Source organism: Chelonoidis abingdonii, chromosome 1 (genome assembly GCF_003597395.2).
Source record: "Chelonoidis abingdonii isolate Lonesome George chromosome 1, CheloAbing_2.0, whole genome shotgun sequence".
Taxonomy (NCBI): Eukaryota; Metazoa; Chordata; order Testudines; family Testudinidae; genus Chelonoidis; species Chelonoidis abingdonii.
This window is the reverse complement of record NC_133769.1, coordinates 15,025,953-15,047,674: the sequence shown is the minus strand read 5'-3', so window position 1 is coordinate 15,047,674 and position 21,722 is coordinate 15,025,953. Positions and strand designations below refer to the sequence as shown.

Below are 21,722 nucleotides of genomic sequence, written 5' to 3'. Positions count from 1 at the left end.
CACTTCTCTCCATTTATTCCATCATGGCAATTAAGATTCTAGATTTTGATAATCTAGTCTGACCTCCTGCATCACACAGGCCAAAAGAATCACACCCAGCAACATCTGGGTAAGTAATCTCTGAGTATGTTAAATTAGGGTATCCTTGTGATCCCCACCTTCATGGAGCTTGCCCAGAAATCCTGCAGATGCCCACTGATCCACTGTAAACCTGGGATCATCTGTGTGTAAATCCTGTGCCTCTGTTGCAGCTCTGTGTCCCTGGTGGCCTTCACGCATTTATTATTGCCAGCTTGGCTCCATTGGAGACAGGGCCGGTGCAACCATTTAGGCGAACTAGGCGGTTGCCTAGGGCGCCGAGATTTGGGGGCGCCAAAAAGCGCCTCCAATTTTTTTTTTAATGGTTGAGCAGCCCTGCTGCTAGGACAGAGAGGGAGTCGGGCTGCCGGCTGCTGCGGAGGCACTCTGACCCTGGGTCGGCGCCTCCGCGGCAGCCGGCAGCCCAGAGTGTCCCCTAGGTCAGGGTGCCTCCGCGGCAGCCGGCAGCCCAGAGTGTCCCCTGGGTCAGGGCGCCTCCGTGGCAGCCGGCAGCCCAGGGTGTCCCCTGGGTCAGGGTGTCGCCGTGGCAGCCGGCAGTCCAGGGGCCCCCTGGGTCAGGGTGCCGCCGTGGCAGCCGGCAGCCCAAGGGGTCCCCTGACCCAGGGAACACCCCGGGCTGCCGGCTGCTATGGAGGCGCTCTGACCCTGGGTCAGGGCACCTCTGCGGCAGCCAGCAGCCCAGGATGTCCCCTGGGTCAGGGCACCTCCGCGGCAGCCGACAGCCCAGGGTGTCCCCTTGGTCAGGGCGCCGCCGCGGCAGCCGGCAGCCCAGGGTGTCCCCTTGGTCAGGGCACCGCCGCGGCAGCCGGCAGCCCAGGGTGTCCCCTTGGTCAGGGCGCTGCCGTGGCAGCCGGCAGCCCAGGAGCCCCCTGGGTCAGGGCGCTGCCGGAGGGGGCGGCAGGTAGCTCCCGTGGAGCTGCCGCAGTGGTGCCTGCGGACGGTCAGCTGCTTGCACGGCTCCAGTGGACCGCCCGCAGGCACCACTGCGGCAGCTCCACCGGAGCTGCGGGACCAGCACACGAGGGGGCAAAATTGCCGTCCGCCTGGGGCGCTCAAAACCCTAGCAACCCTGATTGGAGATGCACTACCAGGGCTTCCTATTGGTTGGGTCATCACCATCCAGGGTCCTCTTACTGTGGAGGGGATGCTATAGGAAAAAACACGGAATCTCCATGGAGTTGGAGGGTGAAGAGCATGTATTGATCTGCCCTGCCCCTCCACAAGGTGTGGAGAGACAGTATTACAGAGAGAGCTGAGCTCCTTTTCTGCACAGGAAGGAGAGTATCCACACATGGATGGTTCTTGCTCCTGTGTGATATCCCCTTAGGAATGATTGGTGTGGTGGTTGATGGGATATAGCTGGCAAGGTTATGACTTTGCGTGTGTGAAAAATTACAGTGGAACCCAGATGTCCAACAGTAAAATCATCAAGGAAAGACTGATATAGCTGGTGTGAGACAGATCTGCACTGTTGTATGAAAACCCATAATGTATTTTAAGGGACAAATGCTGTGTAATTTAATTATCGGGCACAATGGAAATATTAGTCCTGTCAGAGTATATTTCTCAGCCCTTTGTGCTATGAGGGGATAGTGGATTAATTTTAGGTGGGAGCCAACATAATTTGCTAACACTCTATTGCTGTTCTCTGCCTTCTCCCAAATGCAATTTTCACCCTTCTTCTAAACAGAAGAAGGAGCAGGGCAGCAGCACTGTGCCTCGTTTATATCTCTTCAGTCAGATATCTCACATTTGTGATTTTCCTTACCCGGTTATACATTAAATTTGAACTATGGTCAAATCCTCAGCTAGAGTGAATGGGTGCAGATCAGGATCTGGTCTTCTGTACTCAATTTGGCTTGTATAAGAGGAATACAAAAGTAACATTTAAGTATTTCATTGGGTTGGAGGGAACTTAAATCAATATTTACGACTATTTACCTATCAGATGACTTTGCTCACGATGTTCCATTACATTCTTTTTCTTTAATGATGGAACTACAGACAGGTCAGCCTCACCTCAGTCCCTGGAAAAATCATGAAGCTGGTCCTCAAGGAATCCATTTTGAAGCACTTGGAGGAGAAGTCAACATCGATTCACCAAGGGCAAGTCATGCCTGACCAAGCTGAGTGCCTTCTATGATGAGATAAATGGCTCTGTGGATATGGGGAAAGCGGCGCATGTGATATACCTTGACTTTAGCAAAGCTTTTGATATGGTCTCCCACAGTATTCTTGCCAGCAAGTTAAAGAAGTATGAATTGGATGAATGGACTAGAAGGTGGACAGAAATCTGGCTAGATTGTCAGGCTCAATGGGTAGTGATCAATGGCTTGATGTCTAGATGGCAGCCGATATCAAGCGGAGTGCCCCAGGTTTTGTTCAACATCTTCATTAATGATCTCGATGATGGGATGGATTGCACCCTCAGCAAGTTCGTGGATGACACTAAGCTGAGGGAGAGGTAGATCTGCTGGAGGGTAGGGATAGGATCCAGAGTGACCTAGAAAAATTAGCGAATTGGGCCAAAAGAAATCTGATGAGGTTCAGCAAGGACAAGTGCAGAGTCCTGCACTTAGGACAGAAGAATTCTATGCACTGCTACAGGCCGGGGACCAACTTGGTAAGCGGCAGTTCTGCAGAAAAGGACCTGGGGATTACAGTGGACGAAAAGCTGGATATGAATCAGCAGTGTGCCCTTGTTGCCAAGAAGGCTAACGGCATATTGGGCTGCATTAGTAGGAGCACTGCCAGCAGATCAAGGGAAGTGATTATTCCCCTCTATTCGGCACTGGAGAATTGCATCCAGTTTTGGCCTCCTGCACTACAGAAAGGATATGGACAAATTGGAGAAAGTCAAGCGGAGGTCAATGAAAATGATTAAGGGGCTGGGGCACATGACTTATGAGAGGCTGAGGGAACTGGGCAGAAGAGAAGAGTGAGAAGGGATTTGATAGCAGCCTTCAACTACCATCCTAGTGAAATAGTTTTTCCTAATATCCAACCTAAACCTCCCCCATTGCAACTTGAGACCATTGCTTCTTGTTCTGTTATCTGCCACCACAGAACAAGAAGCAATGGTCTCAAGTTGCAGTGGGGGAGGTTTAGGTTGGATATTAGGAAAAACTATTTCACTAGGAGGGTAGTGAAGCACTGGAATGGGTTACCTAGGAAGCAGGGCCGGCTCCAGGCCCCAGCACGCCAAACGCATGCTTGAGGTGGCATGCCGCGGGGGGCGCTCTGCCGGTTGCCGGCAGGCAGCTCCGGTGGACCTCCCATAGGCGTGCCTGCGGAGGGTCCACTGGTCTCGCGGCTCTGGTGAAGCATCCGCAGGCACGCCTGTGGGAGGTCCACGGGAGCCGCTGGACCAGTGGACCCTCCGCAGGGATGCCTGCGGGAGGTCCACCTGAGCCGTGGGATGGACAAGCAGCAGAGCGCCCCCTGCGGCATGCTGCCATGCTTGGGGCAGCGAAATGGCTAGAGCCGGCCCTGCTAGGAAGGTGGTGGAATCTCCATCCATAGAGGTTTTTAAGGCCTGGCTTGACAAGAGCCCTGGCTGGGATGATTTAATTGGGGTTGGTCCTGCTTTGAGCAGGGGGTTGGACTCGATGACTTCCTGAGGTTTCTTCCAACCCTAATTTTCTATGACTCTTTGATGATGATTGATGATAATAATAATAGTATGCTCCCTTTATTCAGTACCTTTCCTCCAAGGATCTCAAGGTACTTTACAAATACTAGTTAGTTAAACTTCATAACCTCGGTGAGGTGGATATACAATTGCTTATCTTATCTTCTTTCCCAGCTTTCAGTCTTATTTCCCTTTGAAAATGAAGAACCCAGCTACCATCCAATCTGTGGCAATTAAAGGGGAAACAAACACCATGTATTTTAATGGAATAACTATTTTTCCTTTTATTCTTCAGTATATTTTACTATATGTCCTCCCAAATTGGAAACTCAGCATGGATACTTTGTTTCAGTTGCTTGCTGCTATATATTTCCCTTGTTTTTAATTGCTTCCTTGTGAGTCTCCAGTTTGTCTGGTTCCATTCATGCCCCAGGAAGAGGTTTCAAGTTTTTAAAGTTCATTTCAGAAAGGTTTCATAATAAGAACTAGGGAAAATAACATAATCTTGCTTTAAAACATTTCCTTCCTCTGTTTTGCAGATGGAATCTAACAATTCACAACCATCTGGCCAGCAACTGGAACAGATTTTGTTTTAAAGGTATTTGTTTCTTTGGTTAGAAGGCATAAGAACAACATAAAAACAGTCATACTGGGACAGACCAAAGGTCCATTTAGCCCAGTATCCTGTCTTCTGACCGTGGTCAATGCCAGGTGCCCCAGAGGGAATGAACAGAACAGGTAATCGTCAAGTGATCCATCTCCTGTCACCCATTCCCAGCTTCTGGCAAACAAAGGCTAGGGACACCATCCCTGCCCATCCTGGCTAATAGCCATTGACGGATCTATCCTCCAAGAATTTATCTAGTTCCTTTTTGAACTCAGTTATTGGTCCTGGCCTTCACAACATTCTCTGACAAGGAGTTCCACAGGTTGACTGTGTGTTGTGTGAAGAAATACTTCCTTTTCTTTTAAACCTATTGATTTCATTTGGTGACCCCTAGTTCGTGTGTTATGAGGAGTAAATAACACTTCCTTATTTACTTTCTCCACACCAGTTATGATTTTATAGACCTCTATCATATCCCCCCTTAGTTGTCTCTTTTCCAAGCTGAAAAGTCCCAGTTTTATTAATCTCTCCTCATATGGCAGCTGTTCCATACCCCTAATCATTTTTGTTTCCCTTTTCTGAACCTTTTCCAATTCCAATATATCTTTTTTGAGATGGGGTGACCACATCTGCACACAGTACTCAAGGTGTGGGCATACCATGGATTTATATAGAGGCAATATGCTATTTTCTGTATTATGTATCCTTTTCTTAATGATTCCCAACATTCTGTTACCTTTTTTGACTGCTGTTGCATATTAAGTGGATGTTTTCAGAGAACTATCCACAATGACCCCAAGATCTTTCTTGAGTAGTAACAGTTAATTTAGACTCCATCATCTTATATGCGTAGTTGGTATTATGTTTTCCAATGTCCATTAGTTTGCATTTATCAACATGGAATTTCATCTGCCATTTTGTTGCCCAGTCACCTCATTTTGTGAGATCCTATTGTAGCTCTTCGGTCTGCCCGGGACTTAACTATCTTGAGTAGTTTTGTATCATCTGCAAATTTTACCACCTCACGGTTTACCCCCTTTTCCAGATCATTTATGAATATGTTGAATAGGACTGGGCAGTACAGATCCCTAGGGAACACCACTATTTACCTCTCTCCATTCTGAAAACTGACCATTTATTCCTACTCTTTGTTTCCTATCTTTTAACCAGTCATCAATCCATGAGAGGGCCTTCCCTCTTATACCATGACAGCTTACTTTGCTTAAGAGGCTTTCTGAAAATCTAAGTATACTATATCCACTGGATCCCCTTTGGCCACGTTTGTTGGCTCCCTCAAAGAATTCTAGTAGATTGGTGAGGCATGATTTCCCTTGTTCAACCATGTTGACTCTTCCCCAACAAATTATGTTCATGTATGTGTTTGACAATTTTATTCTTTATTATAGGGCACCTACTGTAAAGAATGTTCCTCTGATCAGACAGGTCCAGACCACAACCCCAGATCAAAACATTCCCCCACTTTATGAGAGGGATAAAAATGGCCTCTGTAAATGGCCTGTACCTTTATAATGGGCCCAAGTGAAACGTTAGATCCAAGCTACTGCAGATATGTGGATGGAAGTAAAATCCAGACTGGACCCTTTTGCAGCTTGAGCCAGTCTCTAAAACTAGAGGAAAACTGGAACTGGAATCTGAAAACCAACTAACCACTCCTCAGTGAACTTTATAGGGACTGATTGGACTTGAAAACCACCTCCTTAGCTCGTGGGTTGAATCCAAAACCAGAAGGGACCCATTTTCTGGATTCAGTTTTGATGTGACTCAAGGAGGTGGAAATCTCACAAGAACAGTTCAAGAACTTCTGATGCTGTTGAACCTGGCTGGTTAGCCTCAGTCCCAAACTCTCGCTGGTTAGCCTCAATCCCAAACTCTGATCTATAGCCTAAACCCAGTCCTGTTCTAAATCTGAACATGCAATCCTTGGCCTGCTTCCTAATTTGTAATTTGTAATTTCAGGCACGGAGATTGACAGAACTGTAGGTTAGTATCAGTGGGCCAAATTCAGTCTGGCTTTAAGAAGGTTCAATTCCACTGCAGTCATGCCTACTTACAGTGAGGCTAAATTCGACTCATTGGGTCAACTGAAATTATAGTGAAAATGAAGGCTCAGTCAAAATAATTTTTAATTGTTTATATTCCCCTATAGCCCCTGACTCCAATTTTTCTAAAAGTAAATGCCGTGCATGTAAAATTATTGACCAGCTATGGATGCAAGGCCACTGTCTGGCCATAAAGCAAATACGGCACAGCAGTGGCAGTGCACGCTTCCACCAACTGCCCCACCAGCATAAAGCTGGAAGCACCAGTCTAGTTTTGATGCCCATTCAATCCACCACATTGCTGATAAGACCTCTGCTTATGTTCTGTGATGAAGGCATTTGTTAAGTGGCTACCAGCTCATTTTGTATGTCCCAGACAGATGGTCACAGACCTGGGCCAGAATCAAATTCATCTGTTCTCAGTCCCACAAGCCACCACAGTTCTCAGGAGTAGGCACTTTAAAGAAAACTCTGTCCTACAATCAATATGTGGCCTTTCCCTGCATACTGCATTGTTTTTATATATTCTCATTTAATTTCATGATTAACTATTGTGTGTATGCTTTTTGCAACCCAGTATTCTTTTAATTTTTATATGGAAATTAATTTCAAATGCAACATAACATAATTAGCTTACATGTAATCTCTTCTCATTATGATCTCATACTTGACAGTGTTTGCAAAGAAGCTTACTTGAGTCTTAAGTGCACAACTTTAAATCATGCTGACGAATGAGAGAATGACCCATTACGAAAGCTGTTGATGCAAAGGACAAAGCCCTGTGACTTTCCCAGGTTAAACAGACAATTCCAGTGGCTTTGTCATACAGGTCTGTTTAGAGAAAGCCTTCATATGCTGGGCACATAATTTTTTGAGTCCTGCTCAAAACCTATGACAACTTGATTCAGTCTCTCTCACCATCCGTCTCTCCCCAGAATCAACAGTAACCCTTATTAATTTTTGCTTCTAACAGAGTTCCCAAAGAGATGGTATAGTTTCTATTAAGGTGTCAACCCTCAAGATAAATGCATTTTGAAAGCATTTTCAAACAGCCATCAAATTCCTGGTAGTATATTAAAAGAGATTATGTGTTGCCCAAGACAGTCAGCCTTGTCAGGTCAGGGCAAAACAACATTTTAAGCCGATTGGCTCATATATCTCAAGGTATGTGTGCCCTTGCACAAATTCACTTTTTCCCCCCTGGTATTTAAGAAAATCAATGGTTCCTGTTCTTGATTGATCTGAAATGCAGTCAAATTGAACCCAGAATATATTTTCAGTTTGGTAAAGGAAAAAAAATGAGCATGGCAGTGATAATAGTAAATTACTATGATAAATAGGAATCTAGGATGACTGAAAACTCTGTATTTGGCGTCTTGGCTTTCACAAAACTCCTGATTTGCTTAATGACTTTTGTGAGGTGATAAACAATGTTTATACCCCACAGGTGTGTAGGCCAGTGTCTCTCCTCTGCTAAGGTAGCTTTACAGGGCTCCAACGCTGCGAAGCTGTCGAAAAGCTGGCTTTGTGGTCAGATATAGGGGAATCTTCTGGTGGCGTACAGCTACTGTAATGGTTACTATTCCAGTTCCAACCTATGAGTGGCATAGCCAGGTCTTCCATTTTCCCTAGCAAGTTATGCTGTGGTAATGGCCTGTTAGGGGATCTTACATCTGCTTTATCTTGCACTGAGGACTGGTCTAACACACAGTGTTCCATGACAGGGGGAAGATGTGTTTTAAAGCCACCTTTGTACCTCCACCTTGTGTTTGGCTGAGCATTCCTCAGCTGAAGATGAGGATCAGGGCTGTACAGAATACAAATGTATAAATTACAATTTTGTAGTGAATTCTGTTTGCATCACTTATGTTTGAACAAAAGACTTGAATCATTTCAAATACTACTCTGTAGTCAGTAATTTTTAAAAAGGTAGCTTTGGTGTATATTTTATTTAGAAATATACGAACAGTAGAGTCAGGGAAAAGGCTGTGAACATCACACTCTTGAACAAATGTATTCTGATATCCCACAAGGACCTTTACCTGGGTGAACTGAATATGTTCCTTATCCATCAGAATCCATTACACTTCTCTATCTGCCTGTCTGCTTGTCTCAGCAGCAAATGGAAAAGATACTGAAGATTAACTTTTGCACTACATTAGACATGTAATTACAGCTTTTGCGGTAACAAACACTATAGCTCAGGGTACCTACAGTTTTCCATTATAGTCTCCTGTTTTCATTTGCTTGTAACTTTATGGGAAATTCTTTCTTGGCATTGAAACTTGCCATCTTGCTGTCAGCCCTGAGATGAATTTTTCTGCTAAATGTGAGGAAAATAATTTCAGTCATTTTTTGAGCAATGGATGAATAGCATAAATTAACTTTAGCTTTAAGTGTAGTTGTGTTCTGAAAAGTGACTCCATACAAATGGCTTCCTGATAGTCCAGGTTTATTGTCTCATAATGGCTCCCTGTCAGATCTGCACAGTTAACAAAAACATGCCTTTTCCGATTGCTAGCCTTGAAAACACACACGGGAATGCAAAACTCTAAGCTGGCATCCTCCCTTGTTGTGCATCATCACCAACAACCCTCCGCTTTATCTTAGTACAACTTAATTGGTTTCTTTCCTGCTCCATCACACCCACTTCTTCTCCTTGGTGTAAATACATCATCTGATTATGACCTCTTTTTCTCTCTTTGATCACCTTCCTACTCACTTTGCTTTGGGAACAGGATCAGGCCAGGTAATTCTAAGCTGATACCCTGATTCGGGAAAACATCCTGACTCAGGACAGCACTTAAGCATCAGCACATTGTTAAAACACATGCATAAGGGCATTCCTGAATTAGGCTCTTGGCCTTTTCTACACATCCAGGTATAGCTGCCTGTTGTTTTATACAGAGTCGTGAAGAAAGCCCTAGTGTAGCATCTGTGCTTGCAGTTTCCATTTGCCGACAGGTCACGTATTTTTTAGTATCTGTGTAGCTTTTAATTTCCCCAAAAGACAATGGGGTACAACAGAAATACCTTAAAAAGTGGGTCTGTGTTGTACCGATTTATTCAGTTTTTGTGGGTAGACACTTTTCATCGACCCTGCAAATGTATTCAGGGCTCAATCAAAATTAAATAAGGAGAGAGAAAGGGACAAAGAAACAATGAGGATGTGAAATAGAGATAACAGAGGGGAGAAAGAGACAGGAGGAGGTTAATGGAGAAAGGCAAGAAAATGGGAGAGGAGACAGAAAATATGAGAGAAGAGAGGGAGGCAGAGAGATGCAGAAAATTTGTCTGGACAGAAACAGCCCATTTTATCAGGCAGTGACAGGAAAGCACTACATACATTCAAAACCGATTAGGAAGACAGCAGCCAGCAGGAGCGGAGGCCTCAATCAACTGAGCTGAACCTAAGAAAACAAAAAAAGTCAGCTGACAATGGAACTATATGAGGCCAAATGAACAATCGGAACCAAAGGGAACAGAAAATAAGATTTAGGCAGCCAGAAAAATGAGAGGACTGCAATTCAGTACTAAAGCCTGACTGGGGTAAAGGGCAAACACTCCTACTCAGATTACTACTTCCATCCCTTCCCACAACACACTTTTGCTCTGCAGCAATTCCCCCCCACCACACTAATTATTTTCAATAACAAACAGTATTTTAAAGTTGAGTACATTTAACTTTAAATAATATTGACATGAATTATTGTATGACACTGGAATAGCTGCCTGGCACTTATTGTTCCGACTGCTTTAACGATTTCATATCAAATCACATTTCAAAAACATCTTTTATAATGGTTAGTGTAGTTTTTAAAATTGACAAGCCTCCCAGACTGAACAGTGAGTGTTTGATTTTAAGGCTAATGCTCATATTTGTTCAGATACTTGCAAGTTATCCTAAGCCATTCTCAGGGCTACATGGCCATGCAATAAACAGTTTACATTTCAAGTGACACAGACTAATACACCAAATCAGACACCTTAAAAGTGATCTGCAAGCAAAAAGGGAAACCCCACATGCTACACAAGCATGTGCTGAATTTCCTCACACTAACCAAGCTGAGTATGCAGCACAAAACCAAAGCAAACTAAAACCTTTTAAAATTTGTTTGAAGTCCAACAAAGTCCTACTGGCTCTGTTGTCATTTGAAGCCCCAGAATGCATCATTCTGTAATGTCACAGCCATGCTTTTCAGGGCCTGGAATGAGTCTCTGTCTGCGTTTGTACAGTGCCTAGCATAATGGACTTGCTCACTTGGATAGGCTGCTGCGAGCACATTACTGCTATGCTCTGATACTTCCACTTGGTTCCCAGTCGGCTATTGCTACCAATTTGAGGACTTGGTCCCGATATTCAAAGCCGTTAATGTGTTGGAATCTAACTACCTCAGCGATTCCATTTCCATCTGTCACCCACAAAGACAGCTGAAAAAGCCCAGGATACAACACCTAAGAGTTTGAAATAAGATGTACTTGGTTGAAACAGTTCAGTTGTGAAATGAGCTAGTGAAGGAGCTGAGGCTCATTCAAAGTCTGATCATCTTCAAGACACATTGGAAGACCTTCCCTTTAATTCCACCATAAGCAGAATAGTGAGGACACATAAATTATACCCCCAAGCAGAGCCCCTAATAACCATGGAAGGGAGAAGAGCAGAAGACACTGTGAAGCTCTCACAATGTCAATCCAATTTACCTGGGAAGTCCATAGATACTATGGTGAAAGGCTCTATAGAAAATCTGCTGATAGCCAAGGTTACAACAAGTTGTCATGGTTACTTTGGATGGTTCTGCACATATGCTGAAGGTTTCACAAATGTTTTAAAAATACTGTTTTATTGAAAAGAGCAATAGGTTTTAAAGACTCCACAGAAGGACAAAAATAAAGGGCACAGCATACTGAGAAATAGTTGCCTAGAAGATCATACAGTCCTTATATTATGAACTTTGACATTTGTCTTACATCTGGTAGAAAAGAATAGGTTTAGGGTTGCCAACTCTCTGATTGCAGAAAACCGAACACTCTAACCCAGCCCCTGCCCTGAGACCCCGGCCCCTGCTCATTCCATCCTTCATCCCTCCATCACTTGCTCTCCCCAATCCTCATTGTCACTGGGCTACGGCAGGGGGCTGGGGTGCAGGAGGGGACGAGGGCTCCGGCTGGGGGTGCAGGCTCTGGGTTGGGGCCAGGGATGAGGGGTTTAGAGTATAGGAGTGGCTCCAGGCTGGGGCACAGGGTTGGGGTATGAGAGGGGGTGTGGGCTCTGGGGTGGGGCTGGGGATGAGAGGTTTAGGGTGCAGGAGGGGGCTCTGGGCTGGGGGAGGGCTCCGGCTGGGGGTATGGGCTCTGGGCTGGGGTCAGAAATGAGGGGTTCACGGGATGGGAATGGCCTCTGGGCTGGGGCAGGGGTTGGGGTATGGGAGGGGGTGAGGGCTGGTTACATTATTATAGCTAGACTTTAGCCAGATGTGTTGGTCTTTTGAGTATAGCGTGTTTTTAATTATTACCGCACAGTAATATCAGAACTCAGCCCCTTGCAGTACTGGGTCCTAAGTGAAGACATAACAAGATGAAGTGCTGATCTGCAGAGTGCTCAGTGCCTTCACTTGTTGGCATGCAGCATGCCCAGAGCACTGTAAGATCTTGGACTGTGTCAAGAATAAGGGGCCTGCAGGTGCGCCTGACCAGTCAGTCAATCAATGAGTGCAGCTGAGCCACAGCAAAACCACCTGATTAGCTAAGGCAGTGGTTCCCACTTTTTACATCTAGCCCCCAACCCTCCTTGCCCCATCTGCACTTCTCTCTCTCTGAGAGCCACGGTCAGGACCTGTGGCTGGAAGCGCAGCTGTGGCCAGGTCCTGAGGCTGGGGCTGGAGTCGCATCCAAGATGGGAACCATGGGCCAAGGCCACGGCCATGGTTGCGGGTGGGTCTGCGTCTGGGCCTGGAGCGGAGCTGCGTCTGGGGCTGGAGACCAAGGACGGGGCTGTGACTGGAGGCCAAGGCATGGGGTGGGGTTGGGGTCATGACTGAGTGTTGAGCTGTGGCTGGGCTGGAACATGTTGGAGCCAGAGTGGGGCTGGGTGGCCATGCCCCCCATAATGTTCCTCTGTGTCCCCCCAGGGGGCATGCCCCACAGTCTGGGGACCACTGGGGTAAGGTATTCAGATGGCTTGCTCTTAAGCCCAGCAGCTTCAGTAGATCAGTGGCTGCTCAATGAACATACCTGTGGATTCTCTGCCTCCCTGTGCTTGCCTCACTCCAAGCCCTGTACCCAGTCTTGCTCTTGCCTTGCAACTGCTCCTGCATTCCTTGACTCCAGATAATCTGGTTCTTTGACCATCAGCACTAATTCCTAGGTACGACTCTGTCTTGACCCTGGGCTCAGGCATTCGGACTCTAACTTTGGTTCTGACCTTCAGCTCCAATCCTCAGTTGACTGTGCCTTGACCTTGGGCTCTTGTCTTTGGACGCTGACCAGTAGGCCTAACTCCTGCTCTGACTATGAGAACTACCTAAGACCTGACGGACTATAATCTTTTAAACGTTAGGACCATGGGTGAGACTCTTTGTTGATGTAAATCAGTACAACTCCACTGACTTCAACAGACAGACACCAGCTGATGAACTGACCCTGTGTCTCTTATTTGCCTCTAAAGTACAACATATATATTTTTTGATGCTGTATAAATAAGATTGATTGTTGCTTTACTGTCTAAGCCCTGCAATAAAAAGGAGTGCTGAGGGAGACATCACCTGTGAATTGTAGGGTTATTGCCAACACAAACATGATATTACTGTCAGCCACTCTGAAAACTCCACTTCTAAAACAATTTCACAAACCTGGCTGTAACATTACAACAGAAACCAATGATCATGCAGGAAACAGAAAATGATGACATATAGTTTGAATGCGTAGTAAGTGGAGGGCAGATGAGTTAGGTGAAGGAGAGAGCTCTCTGTGGAAGACATTTATCTTAAGTAACTAGTGATTTAGGGAGGGAAAACATCCCCAACTTGAAGAAAACTAAATGTGGTTATGTATTCGAACAGCTTCTAAAATCTTGAACAAGGCAATTAAGACTTTAAACTGGAAGGAGTAAGAACAGGTCACTGTAAGTCTCTCAGGGTTTGTGAGGTGCTGACATGCCAGTCAATCACAATTACTTTCTAAAATACTTGAATGCGTAAATCACTGCCTTTTGTGACTTTTCCTCTGAACAGAATGAGAACAGAGGGGACATATAGACACTACAGATTTGATTCTTCACTGTCTACACCTTGGAGTCATTTTATCGCTGTACAAAGTCAGTGTGAAATGCTACCACTCACACCCGAGCACCCTGATTTGCCAGACACTTTATGAGAGGCCGTGTCACTGAGATGGGAGATCTGCCATAGTAGAACCTTGGGTTTTACTTCCGGCCCTGCCAGAAACAACCAAGTGCAACCTGTTATTCTTTCTGTAAAATTGGGAGGGGGCTCATACTTACCTCCTACTTAGGATAAGTACATGAGATCTTGCTCAATAATATGCATTGGGCAGAAAATTCTTAACACCACTTAGTAAAACAGGTTATCTTTACCAGCCACACTTGAAATCTATTCAAAAAATAAGTTTGTTTGACTAGATCTCCCATTAAGCTATGTTGATAGACATTCAATTATATTAGCATTCTTGATTGATTGAATCCTGTATCAGGTGTTCCATTATTTTGCCTGGGCTTGTCCTCAGGCTAACCAGTCTGTAATTACTTGGGTCATGTTAGTTACCTCTTTTAAATAGTAGCAAAACAATAGATTTTTTTTTAGTTGTCTGGAACTTCATCAGTATTCTAAGATTTATTTAGAACAACATGAATGGTCTAGAGAGCACTACAACTCATGAATGCTAGTTATCTGGAGCTGCAGATTTTAAAATGTTTAACTTTAGTAGATTCTTTTTAACATCCTCCTTAGTTACTTTTGGACGAGAAAGTACTTAATAATCATTATAATATGAATACATGATCCAGTATTTTTCAAAATACAAAACTACTTATTTAACATTTGATTTTTCTGCACGGTTACTATATCTGTCTAGTAATGTATCTCTATCCTTTTTTTTCCTGATGTTTTAAAAAAAAATTCTTATTATCCTTATCTTCCTGGCTGTATATTTTTCAGACCTCTTTTCCTAATCATGTCCTTATCTACTGTCTTAATTTCTTAACTACTAATTTATGTTCATTGCTGTCAACCTTCCTCTTTTTTTCAAATTGTTATATATATAATTTATTGCTACCGTTTGCTTCCCTCTTGACCACAATATATTTTTATTTTCTAAACCAATGTAGCTGCCTTTGGTGATTGTGGAACTGACAGTTCATCTAATGAAATGTTTCCAAACAGCTCCAGTTATCTTTCACATGTTTCTGTTTATTTTTCCTTCCCAATTTTGTTCCTAATTATTTTCAACTTTGGTAAATTGGCCCATTTTAAATGACCAGGCATGTATATTATTTGTAGACAACTTTTAGAATCGCTTATATGTAGGAAGTTACATGTGTGCATAGGTGGTTGTAGGATATGGGCCATTGAAGTCCTTGCCCTGACCAGCAAACTTAAGGTTGATGCCACTCTACACTCCGTAAGGTTCTGCCACTACCTTGCATATCAGCTCTAATATGTTTGATAGTGACTATGCAGAGACTTCAGCAGTTCCAAATGAGGCATTTAAGTAATTTAGGAAGGCAGTGTTACCTAGGTGTAGGATGAGGAGTTAAGAATCGTGGATTCTGTTTCTGGGTATGGTCGTCTGCTGGTAGTTTTGGGTGTGACCTAGATTATGCACTTCGGCCCAGATTCTCAATGGTATTTAGGCTTCTAAATACTGTTGGGGATCTGTCTTAGTCTCACTGTGCCTCAGTCTCTATCTATAAAATGGAAATTATACTTACCTATTAGACAGGGTGTCATAAGGAAGGATTAATTAGTGAATGTTAAACTATGACGTTAAAGACAGGAACAGAACCCAGAACTATTAATTCCCAAAGCTTTTTTTCCAAAATGTCTTCCATTATCTGTGTCATTCCTCTTCTTCAAAGCAAATCCCTCCTAACAACTTGTTTCTTAAAGCCAGCCTCTAGTTAAGCAACTCATGTCTGCAGCTCTTTGCACCTGCCCTAACTACTGCACTCCTCCTACACACCATTAAAAAAACAAACTCCCAACCACCATGGCAGTGTTGCCAAATCTTGTGATATTTGCTGTTTTGCTTGAGGTCCTAGCTCTGAAAGAAACGTGATTATGGGACAATCTGTTTTCTTTAATTTCCTCTTGTTTTTTTTTTTTGTTTTTTTTTTAATAAAAGTTCATTTCTATCCTTCCTGATGGTGGAGAAAAGCCCAATCACATGGTCTTTAAACGTAGGAAACAAAGTAATAAAAAACATTTCAAAGGTATTAATTTTTTAAATGTCAAAATTTTTTTAAAGATATGATTTTGGGGGCTTGATTCATGCTTTTTTTCTGAAGACATGGGGTCAGAAGTCTTGTACAAATCAAATGAACACAACCAGAAGTGTCTGTAATACAAAGAGAAAAGTGATCCCTCTTCTGAACTTCCCCTTTCTGTCCCCTCTTGTATTGTTACCCCAATAATTCTTCCCCTCATCCCCATCCCCCCACTGTGTCAGTGCCTGCCAGGTTATCTTAGGCTGGTATCTGGATTAGATTGCAAACCCCTTGGGCCAGGGCCCCTGTCACATTTAACACCTATACAGCACCATGCATGCCTATCCCCTGTACAGGGAACCACACGCACTGGATCCAGCTTTACCTGACTCCAGCCAGGGCCAGCCCTCCCTTTGCACTGAGGGAGAACCACCTGCTCCAGCACAGGCCAGCACCTGGGCCCCTCAGCCTCGTTGTGAGCGTAAGATGGCGGCAGCCGCAGGGTCGCCCTGTGTGGCGACAGTCGGTCCCCCTCAGCCTCGTTGCGAGCCCAAGATGGCGGCGGCTGCGGGCTCGCCCTATGGGGCGGCGCTGGGACCGCAGGCGGGGTGGGAGCGGGGGTTTCCATAGTTGCAGTGAGTAGGTGTCACACACCAGGGCGCTTCCTGGTTGGAGGCCGCTGGGGCCGGGGCACTGCACGGGGAAGCGCTTGCGGGGAGGAGGCGGACGGAGGCCGAGGCAAGGTACGGGCGGGACGTCCGGCCATTGCGCTCCCCTTGGGACCGGCGGCCGCCCCGCTCCGTCCTCACGGCCCCGCGGCTGGTGGGTCACCGGGGGGGGCGGACTCCTCCATTCCGAGCCCTGGGGGGGCGGTGAGCCGGACCCCTTCACTCGCGGGTAAGGAGCCGGGGGTGGGGGGCGGATCCCTCCATTCCGAGAGCTACGGGGGTGGAGCGCCGGAGCTCTCCATTGCGGGTGGGGGGAGCTGGACCCCGCCACTCACGGAGGGGGCAGGACCCCTTTCAGTTTCAAACCAGAGAAGCGACGCAGGCCCCTCTGCTAAGCCTGTGTGTGTCCCTGCCCTGTTGGGGAGGGAGATGGGCCTCAGCCTGGGCGGAGGGGGCAAGTGAGGCCGGTGTGTCAGGATCTGGGGAGTCCAGGCAGTGGAGGAATGGCTGGGGAAGCATCATTGCTGTGGGAGACCTGGGGAGCGGTGCCACCAGGATGAGGGGGTTTGGTGTCATCGCCATTGAGGAGCTGGGGGAGCTCAGATAAACTGGGGGCTCTTTGGTGTCATTGCCTTTGTCATTGAGCGGAGGATGGGCTCTGCGTTTGGGCGATGGGGGGTATCCAGTTTTCGGGGAGGGGCTCTTTGGCATCGTTGCCTTTGAGCAGAGGATGGGATCTGTGTAAGGGTGATGGGGGCTATCTGATAATTTGGGGGCTCTCTGGTGTTATTGCTGTTGGGGTGGGTGTGACTGGACTCTCTCAGAGTGATGGCAAGTCTATGATAACCTGGGGGATCTCTGTTGTAATTGCTTTTGGGGATGGGGCTCTGTGTCAAGATGGCTGGGGGCTCTTTGGTGTCATTGCTGTTGGAGAATGAGGGAGTTTGGGATAATTGAGGTCTGGATATTTGAAATAGTAATGTGAACTCTCTGGTGCTAATAACTATGGCCACTATCAAAACTCTGGGCTACTTTCTTGAAGGTGCTAGCTAGCCAAGCCTTGAGACTGAAGTGCACAGGCTTGGTTTAGAACAGCCTGACTAAACAAGGTTCTGACACAGTGTGCTGCCAACATACTTCAATCGCCATGCCACTCTCATCCTTGGCATCTACTGAGATTGCCAACAAAGGAGCCGGTTGTCAATGATATTGTGGTTTTTGTGGACATCTGTCACCAGGAACCTGGAATTAAACCAAATTTATTTCACTGTTGACTGGGGCTGGATTCAAATGAAGACAGAAATGCTCTGCCTCCTTCTACCATCTCATGAACCATTCAGTTGATCATGCACACTTAAAAAACAACTTTCTTTGTGTAGTTGTGGTTTGGAACAAGCAGTGGCATAGAAACTGAACTGCTAGTGGCTGGCTGGACTTCACTTTCATTCCACCAAAATTCACTATTAGAGCTAAATTTCTTTGCTACAACAAATAAGTAGCTTTCATGGGGGACCAGTGTTGTTTAGTATCTTCACAAAAGCAGGGCTTTGGAGCAGAGCTGGAGCAAGGAACAGCTCCGGAGCAATGGAGCTGCAGGTTTTGCCTGGAGCTGGAGCGGAGCTCCAAAGCCCTGCACAAAAGAGTACCTTTTGTATGATTACTTAATAGAATACGCAAGTTTGGCCACACACTAACTTCTAAAGCTGCTATTGCACAGTAGAAACTCAAAGTTTGTTAAGCTTATGTATACTAAATCTAGGAACCAGTCAACATTGCAGAGAGCCAAAAGCAATTCACTGAACACCTTTCTGTAGTTTAAGTACTCCAACTGTGCTCAAAGAAGAGGGTGTGTTGTGTTTGTTTGATTTGTGCTTCTGCTGTATGCTTCCTCATTTGTCGTGTATCAGTGAGTCAGTTTAGATTATTAAACAGTAGTATGCAGTGTTGTAACTGTGTTGGTCCCCTGGTATTAGAGCGACAAGGTAATATCTTTTATTGGAACGGGGCAGAAGAGCTCTGTAAACTCAAAAGCTTGGCTGTCTCACCAACAGAAGTTGACTCAATGAAAGATATTACCTCACCCACTTTGTCTCATTAAACCATGGGACAGTTTTATAATTTTGAATTTTATGTTCTCTCTCGCTTAGGCATATCTAAACACCAGATAAAAGAAGTTCTTAATTTTTTTTGTAAGTTTCTCTTTAATGGCACTGCCCTTAGGTGACTGTGCTTGCCTGTTTTTAAACTTTAAAAAATCTTTTATATAATGTTACTGATTATAACTTCTTTCTTCAGACGTAAATTGAGTGCAGTGTAAAATATGTTTAGATTACTGAAATTGCCTTTAAACCAGCAGTCCCTTTGCTCTCTCATTATATGTCTTGGAAACTAATAATTTCAGATGTTATACTTTGTTCATTTGCTGCCTGTCAGAATTTCAAATATGCCTTTGTGAAAGCTCTGAATCTGTTACCTTTTGAAGGATAATAGCAGTTTAGGCTAATGGGGAAAGTAAAATACACCAAAATAATTTCTTTGCACTTAGACTTTGTTTAGATCATTTTATCATGATTTTATGTATATAAACTCTGTGGGTATATAAGACGCAATTGGGAAATTTGCAGGACAAAGATCCGATGGTCTCTCTGCTTCCTGATGTCTGGAAATGTACATTCTATCTTATTTGAAACGTCTGTGCATCTAAGTTAAAGTGGTACTAAAATTGTGCATGCACGGAACAGTAATTAGAGCTGAATTTCTAATTATAATTTTAAAGGAATCTCATACTCGTGTGCATTGTGAGATTCTACTTTAGCATTGCATGGATGATGCAAACTGCATAGAACAAGGCTATCATATCCTGTAATTCAGTTACAGCCCTGATTACATTCATGATGGTTTAGGTAGAAATTACAGTTTACAAGAGGATGTTCAATGTAAATGATGATACAATGTTATATAGGATATGATGTATTTGGATTTTTTTTAAGTAGATGTGAATTTGGTGTTCTAAAGAGCTTCCTTCCCATACCTGAGGTATCTAAATGCTCCTTCAAAGCTAAGAGTTAGGTATTGGTAGCTCAGTGACTGTGTAGGCAAACATGTCAGCATTTAAAGCTTAGTAATAACTTACATACCACCATAGGATATTAGAATCTGCTTTATTCATAGAGGCAATATTGGCCAGGCTTAACTCTTTTGGAAAAGAGTACAGGGCATAAGTTGTTTACTTTCTACCTGGCTAGCTACCAGAAGACAGAAAGGACCTTGATTCAACATCTTACATGAAGATAACCTTTCTAAGGGACACATCTTCACTACAAGAAAAACAAGTAACAGTTTCCTGTCTGACTGAGGAGCATGTGTGTTATAACACTTCTTAATATTGTTGGTATGTAAGAAACAGTCTATAACTGTTGCATAAAAATCCCCAGACATCTTTTTTTATTTTTTAACAAAGGTAAATGACAATGCTAGAGGTACTTACTGCATCATTTTAACACCCCCCTCCCTCCGTATGCAGCATTATTCTTGAGGAACAGAAAGTATACTTCAGCATAAAAAATATTAACTGATATGTATCATTTAACAGCATATCTTCAAAGAAAATATTTAGATAGTGAAATCATTTATCACTGCCCTCCCCCCCCCCCATAGATTAGAGTTCAGGTTACAATATAGTGAAAGAAGCATTTCTTCATACTTAGTAAACACACACTTTGCACTTAATATGTGGGCAGTGTAAAATTTATGATGACCTTAACTTCTAATTTACTTAATTTTAAGTGCTTGGATTTTGTAAATGATGTGGGGGATAACTATGTTGTTGTCACTTAACAACACTGACTGTTTTTCAAAACTAAGGGTTTGTTTTTGTTTCTAGAGCTGTTTTCTCCTGTCCAGGTCAGCAATAGACAGTATTGTAATACAGATACCCCTACTAAAGCAGAGTGCTATGCTTGTATGCTATTTTTCCTGTAGTGTAGGCAAAACAATATCCCCCTGAAAACGCATTTGAGTGCAGGGCTCTGATTCTCCAGCTGACTCCACACACGCAGTCCCAATTGCAAGATTGGGGCCCAAATCTGTGTAACTCCAGCCATAATGATACTCTAAAATAATAACTGTAATTAGTGTGGTAAGTGATTAAGTGTAGTGAACATTATATTTGCTAATTTTGACATCAATAATCAAAAGAAAACTGACTGCAGTTCTAATGAAATGTTTTAACTAGGCATTTTATTTTTGAGAAGCTGTGTGTGCTTAATGTTCAATTTCGCTGTCATTCATGGAGAGAATCAACAGGACTCGAAATGTCAGTTTTTTTTCTTTACCAATTGCAGCATCTCACAACTGTGTATTCTTTGTTTTGTTTTCTTCCTCCTCCTAAGTCTGTCCTTCTCACTTTCCCTCCAGTGCACAGGGGCTGGTTGCAATAGTCATTGTTGTTTGTGAGATCACAGCGCTGTTGCAGTCTTCTTTCTAGCTGTCCCTTTTGCCAGTTTTAGCAATTGATCCAGCAGTTGGAGCTGGATCAACAGTACATACTATGCTCTTTCCTTTACTCTTTTGGCATTTGCTGCAAATCTGTAAATGTTATGCTCAGTCACACTTTTAAAGAAGTTTGATAATTGTCTCTCCTTGTGTGTATTCTCTTTAGCCTTATGAGATGAAGAGAGTTGAGACGTGAAATCTGAGTCAGCAGAAGGAATTATCTGGCTTGACTAGCACAGGTGGTCAGGCTCTGCAAGTTATATTTGGTCCTGGAAAGAAGAAATAGATCATATTAGAGAATATTCCTTTGGTTTATAGAAAGTCTATCCCTGTGCAGGTATTGAAAGAAAGCTCTCTTTATAGCCTAATATATAATGGATTTTGCGTTTCTTGTTTTTGGTTTTAAGTTAATTATGAGATACAGTCATCTCAATTTTAACCTCCATGAGCAATTTCATACAGATGTATGAACACTGTTATTAAATAAAAGAACAGGAGTACTTGTGGCACCTTAGAGACTAACAAATTTATTTCAGCATGAGCTTTCATGAGCTACAGCTCATTTCTTCGGATGCATAGAATGGAACACACAGACAGGAGATACTTCCACCTTTTCACGTTCTCTGTATGTATAAATATCTCCTGTCTCTGTGTTCCATTCTGTGCATCCTAAGAAGTGAGCTGTAGCTCACGAAAGCTCATGCTGAAATAAATTTGTTAGTCT

At 44.0% G+C, this 21,722-nt stretch overlaps 1 protein-coding gene and 1 long non-coding RNA gene across 4 annotated transcripts in view; one reads left to right on the top strand and one right to left on the bottom strand.

Moving 5' to 3' along the window:
* Positions 1–3,610: 3,610 nt before the first annotated feature.
* LOC142046600 (uncharacterized) lies at positions 3,611–16,425 on the bottom strand. Of its 2 annotated transcripts, XR_012655597.1 has the most exons (4): positions 16,222–16,425; positions 9,744–9,807; positions 8,440–8,720; positions 3,611–8,204 (listed from the first exon to the last, which is right to left on the bottom strand). It is a non-coding gene; the product is annotated as an uncharacterized LOC142046600 (long non-coding RNA). The 2 variants fall into 2 exon arrangements; XR_012655596.1 differs by lacking the exon at positions 3,611–8,204 and having other exon boundaries at positions 8,225–8,720.
* A 59-nt stretch (positions 16,426–16,484) lies between these two features.
* USP6NL (USP6 N-terminal like) overlaps positions 16,485–21,722 on the top strand; it is a 259,616-nt gene continuing 254,378 nt past the window's right edge. Inside the window, exon 1 of one of the 2 annotated variants that reach the window (XM_075064228.1) lies at positions 16,485–16,733. The gene's annotated coding sequence lies outside the window, so the exon portion shown is untranslated. The remainder of the gene's footprint in view (positions 16,734–21,722) is intronic. The other variant, XM_075064229.1, reaches the window with a different exon arrangement.